At 39.7% G+C, this 8,004-nt stretch overlaps 1 long non-coding RNA gene across 1 annotated transcript; it reads right to left on the bottom strand.

Moving 5' to 3' along the window:
- Positions 1-322: 322 nt before the first annotated feature.
- LOC143132983 (uncharacterized) lies at positions 323-979 on the bottom strand. The gene is made up of 2 exons (XR_012988380.1): positions 731-979; positions 323-460 (listed from the first exon to the last, which is right to left on the bottom strand). It is a non-coding gene; the product is annotated as an uncharacterized LOC143132983 (long non-coding RNA).
- Between the last annotated feature and the right edge of the window lie 7,025 nt (positions 980-8,004).

An 8,004-nucleotide genomic window follows, 5' to 3' on the forward strand; every position in this document is an offset into this window, starting at 1 on the left:
CTTGTAGTTCACTCTTTGTCATATTTTTTGCGCCTCTGCTAAGGAAGTTTGCTCGCTTGGTAAAAGTGCTTTTAGCTAAAGTTCTTTCTTGCTTCAGCTCCTTCACTGTTTTCCCAAGAGCTTCCTTCGCCATTCTGAGACGTCAGTCAATCCTCCTCTCCACGACAACAGCTTTGCTGACTTCAGGCCGTTAATCCTTTTGTCTTCACTGCCACGCGTGGTTATCAACTGTCAAGTTGTCTAGGTGTTGCAATCAGTACAGCTCCGCCCAAACTTGAAAATGGCTTGTTCAACACATGAAGGATGCAAAGGGACAACTCAATTCCTTTTTGGTGTTTTATTTTTCTTCCAGATGGTTCTGATGGCATTGGTAATATGTTGAAACAGTTGAATTGTTGTATGAATTGAATGTCATAGGATTAGGGACTATGGACTATGGAATAAGGAATAGGTTGATAACCTTAAAGATAAACAGAAAATAAACATGCATTACTTCACACAACAAACAATGCATGGTAAAGCAACAAAGCAATGAACAAAGCACAAAGCAGCCCAAACAAAGCAACTCCTTACACATCTCAATTTCAATGTAATCCACTATATCACTTCATGCAATTACCTCCACTACCACATTATCTGCACTAAAGAAGTACATATATAATTAAACATATAATTTGTGTTAAGCACTAAATGCAACATACAGTTGTAAATCATTCCAAACATTACATACCAGTTGCGTCTTTAGGGTCGAACAATGAGCTGTCTTTCTTGTTACCAGGTTCAGGAATCCAAGCAAAGGGGTGACCAAACTAACTCCAAACATTTCATGCCCATGCTTATCTGGCAGGTGCGCAGGTAAAAGCAGTCCCTCCAGCAGTGCTGACTAAATCGTAGGCATTTGGGTTCTCTGCCCTCTTCAGGCCTGGAGTTGGAAAAGCTGTGGTTGTGCTCAGTTGTGGCGTGTGCTCATGTATTGTGATTATTGTGACATTATTGTGTATATGTGATTAGGTCATTCTCTTCTTTGACGAAACAATACTATACAGTATACTACAGGCAGATACTGACTAACAACGCTATACACTATACAGTATACTACAGGCAGATACTGACTAACAACGCTATACACTATACAGTATACTACAGGCAGATACTGACTAACAACGCTATACACTATACAGTATACTACAGGCAGATACTGACTAACAACGCTATACACTATACAGTATACTACAGGCAGATACTGACTAACAACGCTATACACTATACAGTATACTACAGGCAGATACTGACTAACAACGCTATACACTATACAGTATACTACAGGCAGATACTGACTAACAACGCTATACACTATACAGTATACTACAGGCAGATACTGACTATCAACGCTATACACTATACAGTATACTACAGGCAGATACTGACTAACAACGCTATATACTATACAGTATACTACAGGCAGATATACTATAAAAATAAAAAAGTGTGTGTATCTATATACATTTGTACATCACTGAATATCCTCATAAACAAAAGGGGGAAAAGAGATAAAAAGAAACAGAAAAACAAACCACCAGCCTACTGTATTATGTCTAAATAAGGCCCCCAAATGTTCATATAGACGTTCTCCTTATCTATCATTCTATAGCTCACCCTCTCATAAGAGGCAATCTTGGACATCTCATTAAACCATTCCACCATTGATATAGCTACTTGTGTTTTCCAATGGCGTAATATTATCCTGCATCCAACTATTACAGCTGTTCGGCACCATGAGGATTGATGGGCATTTAACCCGCTCCCCTGTGGTACCACACCCAAGAGACAGAGCAATGGATGGCGTACCAGAGCAGTGGTCAGCAACTTGTTGATAAAAGACATTATCTCAGACCATAGGGGGTCTATTATGGGGCAAGAGTATAACATATGTAAAAGAGTGCCACATTCAGTGTCGCACCTCCAACACACGTCTGAGCTTCTAAGTCCTAACCGTGCCATTTTTGACGGGGTCCAATAAATCCTATTGATAATTTTATAACGTATCAACCGTGTCTGCATTTCTCTTGAAACTTTGTACCATGACTTGATTACTTGTTCCCACGCTTCATCTGGTATACTCTCTCCCATATCCCTCTCCCAGCATCTTTTTAAGCCCCCAAAATTAGGAGGCTGAGATTCCCTTAAAATACTGTAAAAGCCTGATACTTTCATTAAAAAAAACTTTTCTTGTTCCAATCTGGTCTGTAATTCAGTAGCTGGTGCAAGTTGCGATAGTCTGAGATGTGACAGAATACAGCTTCTTAACTGTAAGTATTTCCAAAAGTCCTTATTTGAAAGTCCATATTTTGCTCTTAACTGTTCAAAAGAAAAGAAAGTGTCTCCCTCAAATAAATCCCCAATGTAGACAATGCCTAACTTGACCCAGTCAGGCCAAGAAAATGTCCTTTTGCCTATCTTGAGACATTTATTGTGCCATAGTGAAGTTTGACAAGTAAAATTTGGATATAAGCTAAGGATTTTATGTGAGGCTTGCCAAGTCTCCTGTGAAAATGCCAGTATTGGATTATCATGAGGGATCTTGCCACTAGTTTGTGTAATAAAGGCCTGTACCGGGTATGGAAAGATAAGGGCCCCTTCAATGGACACCCAAGCTGGAGCTATATCAGCAGTGATGTATATCTTGGATAACTGTTTTAGACAAAAAGCATAATGATACCAGGCTATATGGGGCAGACCTAGGCCACCATCTTCTGGAGCCACATAAAGTTTTGTTTGATTTACATATGGTTTTTTGCCTGCCCACAGAAAACCACAAACCGCTTTATTATATTTTACTAATGTAGTGCGTGGGAAGTTTAATGGTAGCATATTACTTATGTAATTAATTTTGGGAACTATTACCATCTTCAAAATATTGATCTTACCTAGAAGTGATAAGCCTAATTTAGTCTAGTTTTGGAGTATAAGTTCTATTTTTTGAATCAGGGGGAGGAGGTTGACGTCCATAATGTTATTCAATTGTGGGGTGATTTTTATGCCCAAGTATGTCAGGCCTGAAGGCTGCCATGAAAACTTCCAACCCTTTCTAACACTGGGGGGACAGACCTTGGATAGGGGCATGGCTTCAGACTTCGACCAGTTGATTTTGTATCCAGACACCAGTGAAAAAGAGTCGATCAAGGTGAGAATATGGGATACTGTGGTTGATGGGCGTCTGCACAGTAGCAAAATATCATCTGCATACAAAAGCAATTTGTGTTCTTTACCCCCAGTCTTAATACCAACTATAGTGTTATGTTGTCTGATGGCAATAGCCAGTGGTTCCAGGGCCAGGGCAAATAACAGGGGGGATAAGGGGCATCCCTGCCGTGTCCCTCTATAAAGCTGAAATGCAGTAGACTGTCTGCCATTTGTCACAACAGATGCCTTGGGATTGTGATATAGTAACCTAACCCAATTAATGAAAGCAGTTCCCATCCCAAATTTCCCCAACGTCTGAAACAAGTATGCAAACTCCACCCTGTCGAATGCTTTCTCTGCATCCAGTGAAAGAGCTACAGTTACATCTGATTCTCTTCCAGCTTGCCACATAAGATGAAGAAGCCTGCGAAGATTGTCAGATGATGTCCTATTCTTAATAAAACCTACTTGATCAGGGTGGATACGTTTTGGCAATAAGCCTTCCAATCTAGTAGCTAAGATTTTAGCGAGTAGCTTAGCATCAACATTAATTAGTGACACTGGGCGATAATTGCCACACAGTTGTGGATCCCTATCCTTTTTATGAATTAGAGTTATTATAGCCGTCTGCATACTATCTGGAAGACACCCTCTCAATAAGGCATTATTGTAAACTTTCAGTAGTCTTGGGGCCAGAAGATCTGAAAAGGCCTTATAAAATTCAGACGGAAGGCCATCTTCCCCTGGAGATTTCCCGCTCTGCAGTTTCAGAATAGCCTCTTTAATTTCCTCTAATGTAATGTCAGCTCCAATTTGTTCTTGTTCATCCTGTGATAATATTGGACATTTCACAGTAGATAGAAAAGCGCTAATATCTTGAGAAGCGGGGTTGTCTGATTTATAAAGACTTTGATAGAATGTGACAAATAAGTTGTTGATGTCAATATCATCTGTTTTCAGTTCCCCCCTGTCATTCTGTATTCCTGTTACAGGGCTCCAGACTAACTTTTTGCACTGGTTGCACTGGTGCGCCTAACTTTTTTTCTTAGGTGCACCAGCACAAAAGTTAGGTGCACCCACATTTTCAACCACATCGCATTTAACACCGCAGCAGGTTCACTTTTTTCCCTTAATTACTGTCCTATATAGGTTGTCCTATGACTTATGATTTACAATTCTACAAGAAAAGTAACTTAATGAAGTGTTGGTGCTTTAAGTGCTTCACTGAGCTGAAATGTAAACTTAAAACATCTCAAGATGAATTAAATAAAAATAACAGTGAGTAAATTAACAGTGCATGTCTTTTAAGGGCTTCAAATCTCATGGCTCAATGTCTTACATACTATCCTTCATGATCTTGAGGCCTTGGCTAAACCAGCTCGCCATGCTAGCATCTTCCATAGAAATGTATTTGAGCACAATTTGGGGGATTTTTATGTGATTTTGCAATGATGATTGCAATAATCATTTGACAGCCCCACAATGCAATTTACTTTTTAATTTTAGTATTTTTAATTTTTCAATAAGAACATCACTATGGTTAATGCAGTAACGAAATGGTAGGCCTATTATTATAGGCTATTGCAATGACTTGCCATGCTCGATCTAAAGGTGTACATTCGATTCACCGTACACAATGACCACAGTTATACATGCAGGGAATATTCGGGCTTTAAATGTAGCAGCGATATTCGGTTTGCGCCAAATACCGGATTGAATTGATTGATGCCATCAGAATGAGTTTACACAACTCGCGCCCAAATGAATATTGCTGTTGAAAACCGGGTTACTCCCTGCATGTAACTGCGGTCAATGACGCACTCCTTTTCGTCGATATCTGTATCTCTCTCGTTCGGGAAGGCCTTGTATGCATTGTTCGCAATTTTAAGACGTCTTTTCATCTGCAATGACTCCTATAAATTTGGCGCAAGTGGCATTCCTGTACGTCGGGTTTACGTGCAAACTATTTTTCTGGTGAATAATTATTTCGGACTGAACTTGGTGAAGGGAAGTTTCACTAGGCCTATCGTAGGCAACGATAAACTTGATCATCATCTCGGGCTCGTCTGATCGGTTTGCTGCTGCCAGCCGCCGAAAGGCAGTGGGGAGAGGGGACATTTATCTCGGCCTATGTGACCACACTGTAATGCACATCTACAACTACATCCACACTGTTTATCTGACGGGTCACTGACCTCTCTCTCTTTCGCTCTCTCTCTCTCTCTCTCTCTCTGCAGCACACGCATTTTCAAATTTACACACAGGCACTGGGCCACGGCCAATCAGAGGGGAGGTCCCGCCCTTCTCTATCTGTGATTTGTTTAAACCACGATATTGGCCAAATATGTGTCTGTTATTGAATCAAAGGTAGAGAGTTTCAATGCGGACACGTTTTCCTCTCTCGAATAGCTGATCGCACCTTTAGGTGCACTTTTGAAAAATTAGGTCGCATATGCGACCAAATTGGTCGCACTCTGGAGCCCTGCTGTTATAAGTGATTGTGTATATTGCTGCTTTGCTCTCTGTGCAAGAAACCGCCCTGTCCTTTCTCCTTGTTCGTAATACTTCTGTTTACTTCTGAATAATGAATATTCAACTTTTTTCTGTAATATAGAATTATATTCCAGCTTTAATTTACTCAGTTCGTGAAGTGAAGAGTGGTCAAAGTATATTGCGTGCCTATTTTCCATTTTTTTTATGTCTCCTTCCAGTTCCTGAAAGCGCTTGACCGCTGTCTTTTTTAGAAATGAGCAAGTTTGAATAAGCCGGCCTCTAATGACAGCCTTAAAGGCATCCCACTCCACAGCTGGGTTTGATACTGTGCCTTCATTGGTCCACCAGTAATACATTATCTCCTCTTTAATAGATTGCACTAAGTTTTCATCTTTGAGCATAGATGTATTAAATCTCCACCTACTGGGACGTTTTTTATTTGATTGGCCTACGCGTAGTGTCATCCCCACTGGAGCATGGTCTGATATTAAAATTGTGCCTATTGTCGTTTGTGCTGTAACAGAGATCAATGATTTTGAAATTAGAAAGTAATCTATTCTGGAATAAGAATTATGTGGGTGGGAATAAAAAGTAAACTGTTTTTCTGAAGGATGAAAAAATCTCCACACATCCACCAAATCCAGCTCTTCCACCATTGTGTTAATTTCTTTCCGTGCCTGTGAAGGTCGTGTTATACCCCCTATATACGTTTTATCCATCGTGGGCTCCCTCACGTTAAAATCCCCACCCAAGATTATATATGGATTTCCAAACCCTGTTATTACATTGCTCACCCCTACAAAAAAACTGGCTTTTCCATTGTTGATGCATATACATTCATAAGCGTATACTTAATGCCAAACAGTTCAACCTCTATTGCTATCCATCTGCCTTCTTCATCTGCTTGTTGTCTGAGTATTTTAATGTTGAAGTTTTTCCGAATCAAGATGGCTACTCCCCTCTGACTGGAGGAACCTGCACTATAAAGGACTTTCCCAACCCAGTCCCTTTGCAATAATAATGAATCTTTTTCCTCCAGGTGGGTCTCTTGCAAGAAAGCTAGATCTGGATTTTTCTGTTTGAGATACCATAGAATCTTCCTCCTTTTTATAGCTGAGTTTGCACCCTTAACATTCAATGATATTAGTTTAAACAATTCACCCATAAAATATAACTAGGTGTAATCAGATAAGTGTTAGCCACAATTGTTTTAAAAAACATAATAACTTCTTGTCCTGTTAGTCTACTCCCTTGTGGAAAAAGGAAACTTGAACAAAGCAACACACAGTTAAAACGAAAAAACATTGTACACAAATACAAAACTGTCAAGAGCCCACACATAGCATTAGGCTCTACTGCTCTACTAAACATGCTATAGTGCAGAGTCCTGCACGGGTTCGGGTACCCGATGGGTGACCCGCACATTTTGATGAAACGGGTGAAAATATTCTACTGTGTCGGATGCGGGTCGGGTCGGACACGGGGGTGACACGGGTGGGAATTGGCCTTTCATAAACATCACGTGCATATGTAACAATATGTTCTACAGTAACACATCCTAAATAATATGCCTGCAATTCAAGTTGATAAAAGCATTTGAAATGCACGTTTCGTACGTGCCTTCCCAAAACAGGCGCCTATAGGCTATTTCACTTTTAAAAATCACATGCGCGGGATCTGCCTGCAGTCTTTCAGAACAAAAGTGGCTGCACATTGATAAAAAAAGGCCTAAAGATGACTCTTTTGACATGTTGTCATGGTGGAGAGAGCATGCTCGTTTAATTCCCAATATTGCCTAGATTGTGAGATCTATTGACATCCCTGCAAACGAGCGAGATTTCTCCTATGCGTGGGAAAAGGTATAGGCACATTTTCCCCATTCAATCTTGCACTCAAATAAACGGGATAGTGTCACACGTCTTATGCCTATTTCTATCCCAACCAATAACTTGACAACCATCTGAAGTACCTCAAAAAGGCAAGTCAACCAAACAATGCAATGAAAATTATGATATCAATAATCACCCTTAAGAAATAAAAAGTAATAGAAATAAGTAAAAAAGAAAAAAGAAAAATATTAATAATAATAATAAAAAAATAAATAAATAATAATAATAGAAAATATAGAATGAAATAAATTACCACATGCCACTTCACTATGCAACCCAAAGGTAGCCTATGTGTTGTCTAAGTAAAAGCACTAGCATGATGGGCTACCATTCCAAGAGTACCATACTTGTAATATGCATATCTGGAGAAATGTTACTAAGATAAAATATGTAAATAGTCCCAGACATTGAAAGAGAAATTATGACTGACCATAATGAG

Source organism: Alosa pseudoharengus, unplaced genomic scaffold (genome assembly GCF_046254945.1).
Source record: "Alosa pseudoharengus isolate Yale_2024_CS ecotype anadromous, Long Island Sound unplaced genomic scaffold, YU_APseudo_1.1 YU_APseudo_1.1_scf_19, whole genome shotgun sequence".
Classification (NCBI taxonomy): Eukaryota; Metazoa; Chordata; class Actinopteri; order Clupeiformes; family Clupeidae; genus Alosa; species Alosa pseudoharengus.